Below are 13,252 nucleotides of genomic sequence, written 5' to 3'. Positions count from 1 at the left end.
CGCGCACACACTCCCTCCCGTGGCTCGCTTTCCGCCGGCGACGACGGTCGCGGACACGGAGTGAGCGTGTGCGCGCGAGTGTTTGTGGTTGTCCCCCCTCCCCCCGCCCGGTACTTTTTCCGGAGGCGGCCCAAGCGGCAGTTGGCTGCAGAGGACCCCACGTTTAGGATTTTATAGGGAAGAGGAGGAATTTTTCGTAGAAATCCCCGCTCTGCGTGCTCGCGGTGGAGGCTGCTGGCAATGGCCTACGTCGTCACACCGGGCTTCCTTGCCCTGTCCGGGGTAAACAATCCTTCTGTGTATTTACCCCCTTTTTTCTTTAAAGATTGGAGATCGGGTTAAGTTCTTAGAGAGTCTGATGCGAGTGGCTGGAAGGATAGACAAGAGAATTCTATTCTATAAATATGCATTGGGAATTTAAAATGCTAAACGCCTTATTTGCAATTCTGTTGGATATTCTAGAGACTGGTATATTTTTATCTGACATGGATAATTTTGAGGGGACGTTATATTTTGGGGAAGTTTACAAAGTGATTCTTTCTGCCTTTCTAACTTGGGCGAAATATATCGACTCATACCACTCTTTCAAAAAAGATAGCTTTCTCTGCTAGGTGTTTGGGTTCGAAGACAGTTTAAAAATTACCTCGTGTTCAGTACCTAAGATTGCTGTTTTGCCTCGAGGGTTTTCCAAGTAGAAGTGGGTAGTTTTCGTGTACTTTGAGAATTCTGAGGTTTTTAACCTCCCCCCCTTTTTTTTTTTAAATATAAATCTTTTCTATTTTGAAGTAATGAGACTTTAAAGGATCTTATTTTTATAATCACTTGATTTCAAAGGATCCTTCTTACAGCAATTATAAAGTAATAGTCAAAATGCTAATTAAACATTTTCAGTCATAGCTGCTTTAATATTGAAACAGAATTTTTTTCTTTAGCAGAGACTGTATCATAGAGTTGAAACACTAAATATTCTTTTGTCTGGCATCAGATATCTGAACTGCTCTGACATTCTCCTGAAAAACCCCTAGTGCCCTTTTTATTGCCCCCAAAAGAAAAGTTAATGAGATGGTAGATTTCAAGCAAAAAAAGCAGGCCCTCTTTCTTGCAAAATATGCTTAGAGTTGCCATTGAAGTTGGATGTTAGCCGTGAATGCACTTGCCTTTAATGAAACCAGTTTAATCGTTCACACTTGATCAAGTATAACACGAGCAAACAAAGGAAATAAGCCAGCATATTTCTGTAGAGTGTAAGTGTTGATGTTGGGTCACCCCCTCCCCCCACCCTGCCCCCTGGTAAAAAGGAGAGGATTGAAGGCAAAGGGAATTTATGGCGCTGATTGGTTTTTTGTGCCCCAGGGGTAGGGGACCCCAGTTACATCCCTTTGGAAAGCAGTTATTAGAGGGAATTAAAAGAGCTTGGGTTTGGAGCTTGTTTTGAACCTGACTAGGTGGTTTGGGTTTAATTCTTTTTCCTGTTTAGAAAGATAAGGTAGAGTGCCCGAGTCCCACCACTCTTTTTTTTTTTTTAACCCCAACTTGACAACCCCCTCTCTAATTGTACCTTAATAAGAGTCTGCAGGTTGAATGCAGAACCCTGTGAGTTATTTACGGTTTCTCCTGGGAGCTTTGAAACTGACCCTTGAATGGGTGTTCTCCTGCAGGGAGGAGCAGGGTGAATTACCTTTTCTTAACTGATTTTAAAAAGCCTTATTGTCCCTAAAAATCATTTCCTTGCATGAGTTGCAATTTATGTGTGGAACTGTATCATCAATTCAGTGAAGAGAGAGATACTCGTAAAGTATGTCTCTCTAAAGTTCAGAAAGTAAGAACGTTTGGCTACTTAAAAACAAACACTAGTGCCATTGTAAAAACACACCAGTGACATACTTGGTGAGATATTTTGGCCTTTTGAGACTCGGGGCACACCTGTTCCTGTCCCTGCCAAGTTATGTGTGCTTTCCCTGCCATTGTTAATCTGGTAGTGTACACAAGATGAAACAGTAAAACTTGCTATCTGTATAATTATTAACTAGTTTGTCAGTTACCCTTTCAGAGAATAATCAATAACTTTGCTCTTAACTTTTAAAATTCTGGATATTTTACTTTGTAAGTCTGGAAAGTGTTTCAAAGAGAGATTAAATGAAACAAACAAACAGCAACAACAAATGACAAAACCAGAAAATCAACCTGCAACTTTTTAGTTTCTGAGTAACTAACGACAAGGTAAAGAAATGATGACTGTATGTAGTATGTACTGAACAAGCAGTGCACTGGATTTTAAAATGATATTTTTATTGCTACCATTGCCGTTAAAATACAAACGGCTCACACTGTTTGAAATCCTTGAGATTCACGGATTGAAAGAAAACCGAAAAGGGGACACCTCTGAGGGAGCAGCCCTGCTGAGATCTAGCACCAGAATGCCATTTGCCAACAGTTCACTAACATCATGAATCATTTTTGAAAGCAAAGTTATACCCTTTGCACTTAACGCGTTCCCTCAATGGAAAAAATTTAAAGAGTTTACAGCAATGGTAGAATGGTGGCCCCAGTTGTCATTTTTTACCACTGTCATTTCCATAGAGAGGGGTTGTCGTCATAATGTATGTGCGTGCAGCCTGGGTCCCTCTGTTCATCTATCAGGGAAAAGCAGCAGCCCTAGTGTCCTGTGGCCCTGAATCAGGCCACAAATATGTATTCATACAGCTCATGGTGGGAAGGGATATTTATCAGTTGGGCAGGGCACAGCTCAGGTAATATTTCCACTTTGGGATGGTAGGTCTGTTACACAGGGTGGAACACATTTTTGTAGTAACCAAAAAATAGGAGGGCAGTTTGTCCCTGGAAAAAGAAGTATTTGTACTTAATGAAAGTGACCCATGTGGTGAAATCTTGGGGTGTCTTTTCCCCCAATAATCTTTCTGTGAATTGCTAGGTGAGGAATGCTTGTGTGAACTTTCCCTGCTGAAAACTTTTAGTGGGCACATGAAATGCTGGAATGAATACCTCTTAGAGACTGCGCCACCTGGGCAAATATCAGTTTTCTCCCTTACAGCTGGTAAGCATGTCCTAATTTACACTGCTGTGAGTTAAAGTTACAGCACTCCTGGAAAGAAGGGAAAATGCAAGGCGTCTCCTCCTCACCTCATCTTTTGAAGTTAATTTTCATTCAAGTCTGTGTTTGACGGAATATGTATCAAAGACTTATGAAAGGGTTTTTCTTTTTTAATCCTATCTCAGGGTTTGGAAAATTATATTTAATAATTGCTAAAAACTTCAGAACCATTTTAAAGGTGTTCAGTGGCTCTTTTGATCATGATTTAATGGAGAGTATCCAAAAGCCATCAATGTGACTCTAATGATATTCACAAATGAATGTTTGGGCATAATCTGGAGTTTGCTTTTAGCTATCATTATTAATGTTTAAAGCCTAAATTATGGCTGCATTTGGGTATTCAGAACTTCGCCTGTGAAAAGAAGGGCTTTGCACATTGTGTAAAAAAAAAAGGGGGGGGGATTCACAAATGAATACAGAATGTACAATAGGGAGAGAGCCAGGCCATTGTTTGTGTGGAATGTTGACCATGGGAGCCAAGGGTTAGTTTCGCCTTCATTCTTCTGACTGCTGGAGAACACAGAAACTTCAGGAGCTGCGCACAGGATGGGAACCAGGGGCACATTCATCTGTCTTTGCCGGGCATGGAGATTTGGTCTGCCCCCTTTCCAGAGTTTTTCTTAGAAGGTGGTCTTTTCTGGACTGCTGAGGAACGTCGTGTGCTTTCTCTTCTCAGTAATCTGCTTTTCTGAGTAACGATTTTAACAGCAGATAGTAGAGTTCCTCAAGGAAAGTGTAAACAGACCTTTTCTACCCCCTCGAAATGTGATTTTAGGAAATGATATTCAACTTCAGAAAGGAGGCATCTTAAGTCACAGGAAGAAGTTGTGTTTATTTTTACTCCTCTCCTGACTTTAAAGTAGTCTTTAATCTGTTGGTAGCATTAGGGGGAACGCAGCTAAAATAAGTTTTTGCTGGATGTTCATGTTTTGTGTAGCTGCTGCCGTTTGGGAAAAAGCTCCTCCCCCATTCACAAAGCCCTTCTCCTTCCACGTGGGAGCTGAGGTCCCAAAGTGGAACCAGCTCTATAGCTTAAGGGAGGTGCATTCCTGGCCCCTCAGTTTTTAACCCTCACCTTAAGTGGAATATGTAGATAATATGGAGATCATTAACCATTGTTGGTGTTGAAGCCTGTTCAGTTTTTTAGCAACTACACTCGGTGAGCACCAGTGGCAGTTTGCATGTATATGTGCCTAGTCCCTCCCTCAGTGAATGTTTCAGAGGTGCCCTGCTTTAGCTGTTTACCTAACTAAATGTAACAGATGGTTGCCTAGAGTTGGCTTAATATTCACAAAAATTGTGATGAAATCGTTGGGATCTTATGAATGGGACAAGTGATGATTTTGGTTCTGTAGAGAATTGTGACTTTTGTCCTAGGTAATAATAGAGGCTTCGTTTCTCCCAGAGATCGGTTGGGGTTTAAAGGATGGGAACCCTGAGTAGCTGCTGTTATCTGCCCCGATCCTGGTGGTGACCAGCCTTGCCTTTGGTTTTTGTTGCCTTCTGTGAGTCCAGAAAAACCCTGGAGGCGGGGGTGAGGGTGAGGGGGAGAGGGAGGGCTGGACTTTTCATCCGTGGGGTTCTAAAAATCCTTCTCACTTATAAAATACAAAAATATGTACCTTCCATTGTATTGCTGATTTGTGCTTCCTCCAAAGCTCTCCTCTGATCAGCAGAAATGTGCTTCTTGCATTAAAACAAATTCTTAATTATGACTAAAAGAAACTGTCAGCTGCCTTAAAGATTGTCTGGAAATAGTGGCAATATTTCTGTGTCTCATTCCAGCCCACGTTGTGGCAGAAGCCTGGAAGGGCCACGTTAAAGGATGTGTCACAGAGACAGTGTGTGTAGGTCTTCCTGCAGCACAAGCGAACTCAGGGCTTGTAAAGTCCAGCTTATCGTGGCTGTGCTCCAGCCATGCCTGAAATCTGGCCTCCAGCAATCTGTCCAGGCCCAGGACAAACAAAAACTTCATTATGGAGTCACGGAATCTGAGGAAGTTTCTCTGGAAGGAACCGAAGACCTAGACCATGGAGGGAGATCAACTCCTCTGGCCTAATGGGGCTTTTCTTTTTCCAAGATGGAATTTTAAAATCTTACCTATAAAATTAGGCTAGCAAAGAATTATTTTATAGGTGCAAGTGGCCAGAGTCTAACCTGGAAATGATAGTGTTGTACCTGCCCCAGCTGTGTGTGTGGCAAGGGGAGGGTGGAGAGGGGAAATGAGAGATGAAGAGTTTGGAGGGGAAAACAGAGCATTCGAGGTTTCTCTGCTGGAGGGGGTGAAAGGCCAGGAGTTTGTGCACCTTTCCTTGTAAATGAACTCTAGCTGTGAGTTTATTATTTTGCTGATGGATGGTCTTTAGTGCAGTCTGGAAGTGCAAACAAAGTCGGCTTATCCGCTGCTTGTTCAGGTCCAGGGAGGCCAAGGGAAGGGGTGGGGGCGGTTCTTGCAAATGCATCTGGATCCTGGACACCCCACTTGGGGTTGCTGCAGCCAGCTCCCAGGCCTGCCCACCTGGAGTACAGCCAGAGCCAGCAGCGGGCAGGGCCCGAGAGAGCTCTTAAAGCCATGTCTCAGGAACGGTTGAGGGAACTGAGAATGTTCAGCCGTGAGTGGAGACGCCCCTGGGGAGCCCAACATTGTCCTCCGTGTGGTCATGTGGCCTTGCTCCGCTCGGAACAGGGAGGCCTTGCTGTTGGAGCTGCCGGGCCAGATGGGCTGCGTGGGCTTCTGGCACAGGCAGGACTTGGCTGACCATTGGCTCCCGGTGACGGCCAAGGCGCCGCAAACACCAGAGACCCTGATGGAGTCTCAGGCTTTGAAAGCACCTCCTAATGAGCTGGGGAGGATACTGTGTTTTCTTCCCAGTGGGAGTGACCAATCATCTTAAAAGTTTTTTCCCTTTCTCCAGACGTTCAGCTGTGGTCGGCACTCTGGATTGCTCTATCTGCCCTGCGGACTGGATAGAGCTGGAGACTCAGGGTAGATACCCAGCTGACCCGACATTTCCTACCCATATTCCCTGTTCCCTAGTGTTTCAGGAGCATGCAGAGACGGACCTGATTCTTGTATATCAGGGCTTTCGGATTACGGAATAGAAGTCACACTAGGAGGGCAATCAATAAAGAGTGTATTTTGCTATACAGATACCAGTATGCACATATAAGTGCCTACAAGTAAAATCTGGAATGTTTTTGATCTTAAAAACATTTCACAGTCATTAATCTTCACGACGCTCCTGCGGGCTGGGTAAATAGAGCAATTCCTATTTTATGCCAGGAAGAAATATTGAATTGCCTCCCCCAAGTCATAAAGAGGCTGTTTTCCTCCTTGTTCCTGTGACTTGCGGTGTGGGGGGCCCGGGGCGCCGGGAACCCCTGCGATCAGCTCAGACTGACTCCAGGACGACTTCCGGTGTCCTGCGCGACCTTCTGCTGCGGGGAGGGCCAGCCCGACACACCTGGCCGCCTTCTACCTGGAGAGGGCGGGGTCTCCTGCATTTCCCGGACCGCGGGGGTGCCCCACCCTGCTGCGAGGACGGGCCTCCTGGCGTCCGGGCTTCCGGGGTCCCGGAGTTCCTGGCTCCCGAGCCCCAGGTGAAGCCCCCTCCATGCCTGGGGTCCGCCCCTCTCCTCCCGGCGGGTGGACCTGGAGGCTCCGCCCCCGCGGGCCCGAACACCTGGCGGCGCGGCCCCGCCCCAGCTGTGCCCTCTTCCCCCCGCAGGGCACCTGGCGGCCCCGCCCCGGCCCCTCCGCGGGTCGCGGTACCTGACACCCCCGGGCCCCCCCACCTCGCGCCTCGCCTTTTCACTTGTAAATGGAGCCGCTTCCCGCCGCGGGGAAGTCGTTGAGAGGTGTGAGAATGGGCCCTGCCCCCCGTGCCCACTTCCTCCTTCCTCCCGCTGGCCTTTGTGCTGAGCTGGCCCGCTTGGACCCCGGGCGGCGGGGGTCCAGCTAGACGCCGCCTCAAGCCAGCGGGGTCGCCGGCGCCTCTCCGGTCCGCGAGGCACCGGCAAGGGAGGAGCCTCGAGACCACGCGGGACACCAGGGTGGGCCCCCAGCCCGCACTCGAGGCTCAGAGCAGGGGCAGGGACCTGGTTGCAGCAGGTCAGAGCCGCCTCCACCCCGCAGCGGTCGCGGACTCCGGGCGCTCCAGACCTGGGGTCGTGGTGAGGTTCGTTGATTGACTGCGCGATGGTGGCTGAGTTGCAAGCAAACGGTAAACAGCGGCATCATTTCCACCAGACCGGCTTGGGATCTCGTCTCCTGGGCAGTGTTTGGGGGCGGCCACGGTTCTTGAATAACCTTCGAATCTGGGTGGTTTTCCTTGTAGTACGAAGAGCGCAGTGGCAGTTGCTGTGGGAAACAGCGAGGGCCACTGAGACCTTCAGCAGAATTCCACGTCAAGGACGAGTGACATTTGCGCTCCTCTGCTGCGTTCTCTGCTGTTCATCCCGGCAGCTCTCGACACCTGAAGCCTGGGAGGCTTCTGACTAGAGGTTGTCCGAGCGCTGAGTGGTAGGACGGTGCGGTCTGGCCCGTTCCGTCTTGCACCCATCTTCTCCATGGAGGAATTTCTGCGTTCGCCTCTATGTTTTGCAGACTTGATTTGGTGCTCCAGAAATTTATGCAGCCATTCAAGTGCGCTGTACCTGTTGTTCAAGTAACTAGAGAACAACCATTTCCTGAGCACTTACTTAGTGTCTGGCACCAGTTCGCTGGGCCATTGTGTGTTGTTGCGTTTCATTTTCACGAGGTGGGGTGATGTCTGAGGAGTCACTTGGGGGACTTGCCTGAGTGGGTTGGGCATGACTCCGTGGTGGGAGGAGGAACTCCTTCCTGCGTGGGGTGAGCCTCTTTCCTTGCCCACCCTGAAATTAAAAGTTCAGGGGAGGAGCCGTCCTGTTTTCCCCAGGAATCAAATGAGCTTCTCAGATAAAGGTATCTTTCTCTCAGGCCCAGACCTGTTTGATGAGTGATCATTTTGTTAGGAAGTCACAATCCAATGCCACGGAGGGGTTTCTAGATCATTTCCTGCGCTAGGACGTTTTCCATTCACTACACTTTTGGAGAGAATCTTCAGAACAGCGTGGCTCCTGTTCGGAAGCCTGAGGCAGGCCCCATTGAATACATGGGTCAGACTCTCTGGATCACAGACTTGCTGTGTCCAGGCAAAGGCCAGACACCTGCCCTGAGATCGGCTCTCGGGGGCCAAAGCACAGGGCTGTCCTGGCAGAGGCAGAGGTGGTAGTTAGTCACTGTTTTACCAATGAAGAATCAGAGCCAGGGAGCTTAGGTAATTAAGTCTAGCTAGTTACTACCAACTTCACCTGCCTCTGGCTTCTCTGTGGCTGCCCGAGGCTGCTTGTGGCCTTTGACTGGGACACGGGAAATGTCTGGGGATGGCTTTGCCACGCTAACCAAGAGACCTCTTCTTTCCTCCCAAGCTCAGTTTCTCCCTTGCCTTCATCTGTGTGTCTGATGCAACATCACTTCCCCCCCACCCTCCCCCCCAGCACTCCAAGAGCGCAAGGGCACACTCTCCGGGGGTTCTGTGTGGCTTTCACAGTGCTTAGGGCTTCATGTGGTAAAGTTGGATTTAGTGACCAGGTAACATTTTATCAATAGGTAAGACTATCAATAGGTAACACCATGTTTGTGGTCTGGGATAGCATGATCGCAGCTGCCCTCACCCCCCACCTCCCTCGAAGGAGGGCTTCAGTCCATGGGATGCACCCCTCCCCAACTCTGGTTGCCTCTGGCTTTCAACTGGAGCCATGTGCACACCTTAAATAGGATCTGGTTTGTGGGTTCCACCTTGGGGAGTTGGGGGTCAAGAGACAGGGAAGATGCTTAGGATTTCTCCTAGCTGGGAGTGTCTGTTTGCACCACTCCTGTGAAAAGCGGGGAGAAACTAGATTTTGCCGGGTGAACTTCCTTTGGGTCGCTCCCCTGCATTTGTGTGGTGTGAGCCTTAGAAAGGAATTTGAATTAATACTCCTGAACAAAGGGAACAGCCTTCTTTTCAAAGAGGCTATCAGAGAACTGAAAGGGAATGGCACAAAGTTGGGTGTGTCTTCAAATCCAGAGACCAGCCCTGCTTGGGTGAGCTTGGGTGATTAACTCACCGGAAGAGTACCCGGGGCAGGTGATGCGGGAGCTCCCAGGCTGACCTTGGCTTTCCGAAGAGGGTAAGGTCCCCATAAGGTGGAGGTTTTCCTGAAAAACAGGCTTTTCTTTATAAGATTACCTTCCTCCTCTACAACCCTTCTCTTCTTTTTGTGAACACATGTGTGCTTGTGAGCACATGTGTGTTCTGGAAATCTCGGCCTTCACTGGGGCTCCAGTGGGGCCAGGGGTGGTGTCCCTCTGCCTCCATCTCGGCCTTGGGGTTCTGCTCTGTCTTGTGGATGACTCAAGGAAGTGCTGGGAGGAGTCTCTTGACAAATCATGTGAGGCTGGTGTCCTGGCTCAGCTCCGGCTTGGGTAGTGATTAGAGTCTGCGTATTTGAAGTCCTCCCTGCAGTCTTTAAACAGGTCTCCATTCGGCTTCACTCCACCTGGAAGAGGGTGGTGGGGCCAGGATCATCCCCCGGCCAGCCCTCTCCCCTCTTGTGTTGCCTCACTGGGACACTGAGAAGGGGGAAGCTGCTTTCTCAGAGGCTGTTGCTTGGCAAGTGGACATGGCGTCTAAGCATGAGAATGACTGCAGCGTGCAGGTTCCCGTGAATGGTCATTGCCTGCGAGCCGGGCCTTGTGAGTGGTCTTCCAGAGCCCGTGTCGTGTCTGTGGTGTGTCGCCTGTCCTGTTCCAGGTTTCAGAGATCCTTTGCGCTGGGCAGAAGATCCACCGAGCTGGCATCCAGGTTCGTCCAGCAAAACACGGCACCGTGGTGGACCTGCCGCAGCTCTGAGGCCAGCGAGCCGGTTTTTCCCTCACCCTGTTTCCCAGCCCTGGCATCTGCAGAGTGTCCGTTCTCCTCGCTCCTCCACGGCGCGTGCTTTTTGCTCAGGGTTGAGGATTCTTTTTCCTCCACTTGCACACATCCTTCTCATTTCTCAACTAAGCCCAGGATTAAGAATGAGGCTTCAACTGACAAAAGCCAGGAGATTCACAATTGAAGTTGGAATTGTGTCTGCAGTGATGTCTTCCTCGGCGTTTAAGGAAGGCCTCGAAGAGTGGGTCATTTTTTTCTATCCTAAATTGGCCACATGGCTCCAAATAGTGGGCAAAGGAAGACGCCTCTGTGGTGAACTGGGGAGTGTCTTCGTTGAGGATTTCATGTCCGCAGAGGATGAAGGGAGGGGGGTTAGGACTCAACCCAGTTGTGCTTTTGGGTCCCTGGTTGTGTCCCAGCCAGGCCTGAGAGCTTAGAAGCAAGTCCCATATGTTACTTGACCCCTCAGAATAGTCCTTTAAAATATTTCTCGGCAAGGAAGCTTCTTGAAAAGGAGTTTTCTTCCCTAATTCTCTTTGTCTTCTAGAGCAGCAGGCAGGGCGGGAGGGGAGCCTGGGTTCGCTGTGGTTAGCGGGAAGAGGGCTGCAGCAGCACGTGGACCACCTTCGTGGTCACGCCTGTAGCTGGGAGTTTTGCAACCTGGTGGTTACTTGGCATGTCAGGGGCCTGGCTCAGATCCAAAGTTTTGCTCTAGGGGCCCTGGCAGTGCACTTTGAAAGTGCTGAGCTAACTGCTGTGCTCACTTTGGTGGCTGGTGACAAGAGAGGTCTCACTGGAAGGTCGTGAATGTCATTCTTCCTTTCAAACACTGACGCTGTGTCCAAGGAGAGATGGGCCTGCCCTCCTAGAGCTTAGTAGAGGCAGTGAGATACAAGGGGGACAGACTGTTCGAGGAAGTGTGGCAAAGAAGGGATGGAAAGAAATGCTTGACTTCTCTCCCACGCTGGGAAGCCTTTGCGAAGGGCTTCAGTTTCTGAATCTGTAAAATGAGGGTAAGGAGAGGGTGTGTTGTAAGGATTCAGTGAGGTAATGTTTATAAAGCCCTTAGAACGAGCCTGAATATCATGTGTTTGTTAAATTTTTTTTTTTTTGAGATGGGAGTTTCACCGCGTTGCCCAAGCTTGAAGTGCAGTGGCACAATCACAGCTCACTGCGGCCTCGACCTCCCGGGTTCAAGCAATTTTCCCATCTCAGTCTCCCAAGTAGGTGGGACTACAGGTATATGGCGCCACACCTGGCTAGTTTTTGTATTTTTTGTAGGGATGGGGTTTGCCACGTTGCCCAAACTGGTCATGAACTCCTGAGCTCAAGCAATCCTCCCTCCTTGGCCTCCCAAAAGTGTTGGGATTACAGGTGTGAGCTGCCAAACCTGTCATGGTGCTATGTTAAGCATTCCTGGAAGATGTCATGCCCTGTGGTAGGGAAGAGGAGTGGCTGGTGGGGCTGGCTTAGTTTGGGAACAGCCGTCTTCTCATTGATTCCTGGGGTCCGAAGCAATGAACTGAAAACTGTTCACAAGGTTAATTTTAGTCTGTGGGCTGTTACTGTGTATTAGGTCACTCCAAGAAATGCCCAGTAAAATGTTTACTTTCTATTTAAGACCTACTTTCTCTTCCTGGAGAAGGAAGAAAAAACTGCCTTGCCATCTGATGGGCAGCCAGGGTGGGGGCCCAGAGCCTCCTGCCCCAGCCACCCTGCCCGGGTGGAGCCTGTTGAGAAGGGTGGCTCAGGTTTGAATTCTCCACTATTGAGAGCTCAGTATCATCTTTATAGAGTACATAAAACACAGTGAACATGGGCATGACAGGCCACATTCCGAAGAGCATATTTGTTCAGGAAAAGGAACTGCGTCTGCCCTTCCCTCTGTGCACATAATTCCCTTCATAGCTCCCTTCACCCTTCCAGGTCCCTGAGGAGTGGGTGCATTTGCCAGACAGTGACCAGGGCTGTCAACTTGCTTGGTGGCATCCTGTTTGGTTTCTTGTGGGTGCTCGGTCAATAGCAGCTGTGGTAACTGGACCAGGTGCAGCTGGTGGCAGATTTGCTGGGAGTGTTTGAGCATGTTCCTGACCCCAGGCCCTGGCAGTGGGGTGGTAATTAATCATCTCCTCCTAGGATGTTCATTCACAGATACTGACTGAGCACCCACTAGGGGCCAGGCGTAGTACGCATGTGCGTGGAGCATCACCGAATGTCTTCCAATTGAAATGTTCAAATATTCTTTTCTCCGCCCAGCCAGTGTTAACTGCGCTGTGCTTCTGTGAGGCTACAGGTGTGGGTATTGGTCGTGTGCATGAAATGGTAAGGTGGGATAAGGAAGGTGCCTCTCCAGCAGACAGTTTGTCATCTTCAGGGTGTGCTGGTCATTTCATGGACCAGCAGTTTCTTTGGATTCAACTCATGCCGTTAAAAATCTCACTTGGGGGCCAGGTGGGGTGGCTCATGCCTGTAACCCCAGCACTTTGGGAGGCCGAGGCAGGTGGATCACCTAAGGTCAGGAGTTTGAGACCAGCCTGGCCAACATGGTGAAACCCTGTATCTACTAAAAATACAAAAAATTAGCCAGGCATGGCAGCATGCACCTGTAATCCTAGCTATTTGGGAGTCTGAGGCAGGAGAATTGCTTGAACTCTGGAGGCAGTGGTTGCAGTAAGCCAAGATTGGGCCATTGCACTCCAGCCTGGGTGACAGAGCAAGACGCTGTCTCCAAAACAAGGAAAGAAACAAAAAATTCACTTGGGGCCAGACATGGTGGCTCACGCCTATAATCCTAGCGCTTTGAGAGGCCGAGGCGGGCCAATCACCTGAGATCAGGAGTTCAAGACCAGCCTGGCCAACATGGCAAAACCCCATCTCTTCTAATTGGTTTTGGAGAAATTGGCTTTGCAGATTATATTTTAGTCTCTTGTAGAAATGCAAAAATTAGCCAGGTGTGGTGGTGTGCACCTGTAATTCCAGCTACTCGGGAGGCTGAGGCAGGAGAATCACTTGAACCTGGGAGGCGGAGGTTGCAGTGGGCCGAGATCGTTCCATTGCACTCCAGCCTGGGCGACAAGAGCGAAACTCTTTCTCAAGTTAAAAAAAAAAGGTCTTACTTGGGAAAAGCAAAATGGTCCTTGAAAATGCCTTTGGGAAACCACCCATGCTGGAATGCAAGGGCATCTCAGTTGGCCAGGGA

General features: G+C 49.3%; 1 protein-coding gene across 2 annotated transcripts in view; it reads left to right on the top strand.

Annotated features, from left to right (window-relative positions):
- Positions 1–13,252, top strand: part of CTBP2 (C-terminal binding protein 2) — a 179,181-nt gene that overhangs the window by 1,957 nt on the left and 163,972 nt on the right. The window contains exon 1 of one of the 2 annotated variants that reach the window (XM_011986425.1): positions 1–282. The exons of the other annotated variant lie outside the window; for it this stretch is intronic. The gene's annotated coding sequence lies outside the window, so the exon portion shown is untranslated. The remainder of the gene's footprint in view (positions 283–13,252) is intronic. 2 annotated transcript variants of the gene reach the window in all.

Source organism: Mandrillus leucophaeus, unplaced genomic scaffold, assembly GCF_000951045.1.
Source record: "Mandrillus leucophaeus isolate KB7577 unplaced genomic scaffold, Mleu.le_1.0 Scaffold299, whole genome shotgun sequence".
NCBI classification, from domain to species: domain Eukaryota; kingdom Metazoa; phylum Chordata; class Mammalia; order Primates; family Cercopithecidae; genus Mandrillus; species Mandrillus leucophaeus.
This window is presented reverse-complemented; position numbering and strand designations above follow the sequence as displayed.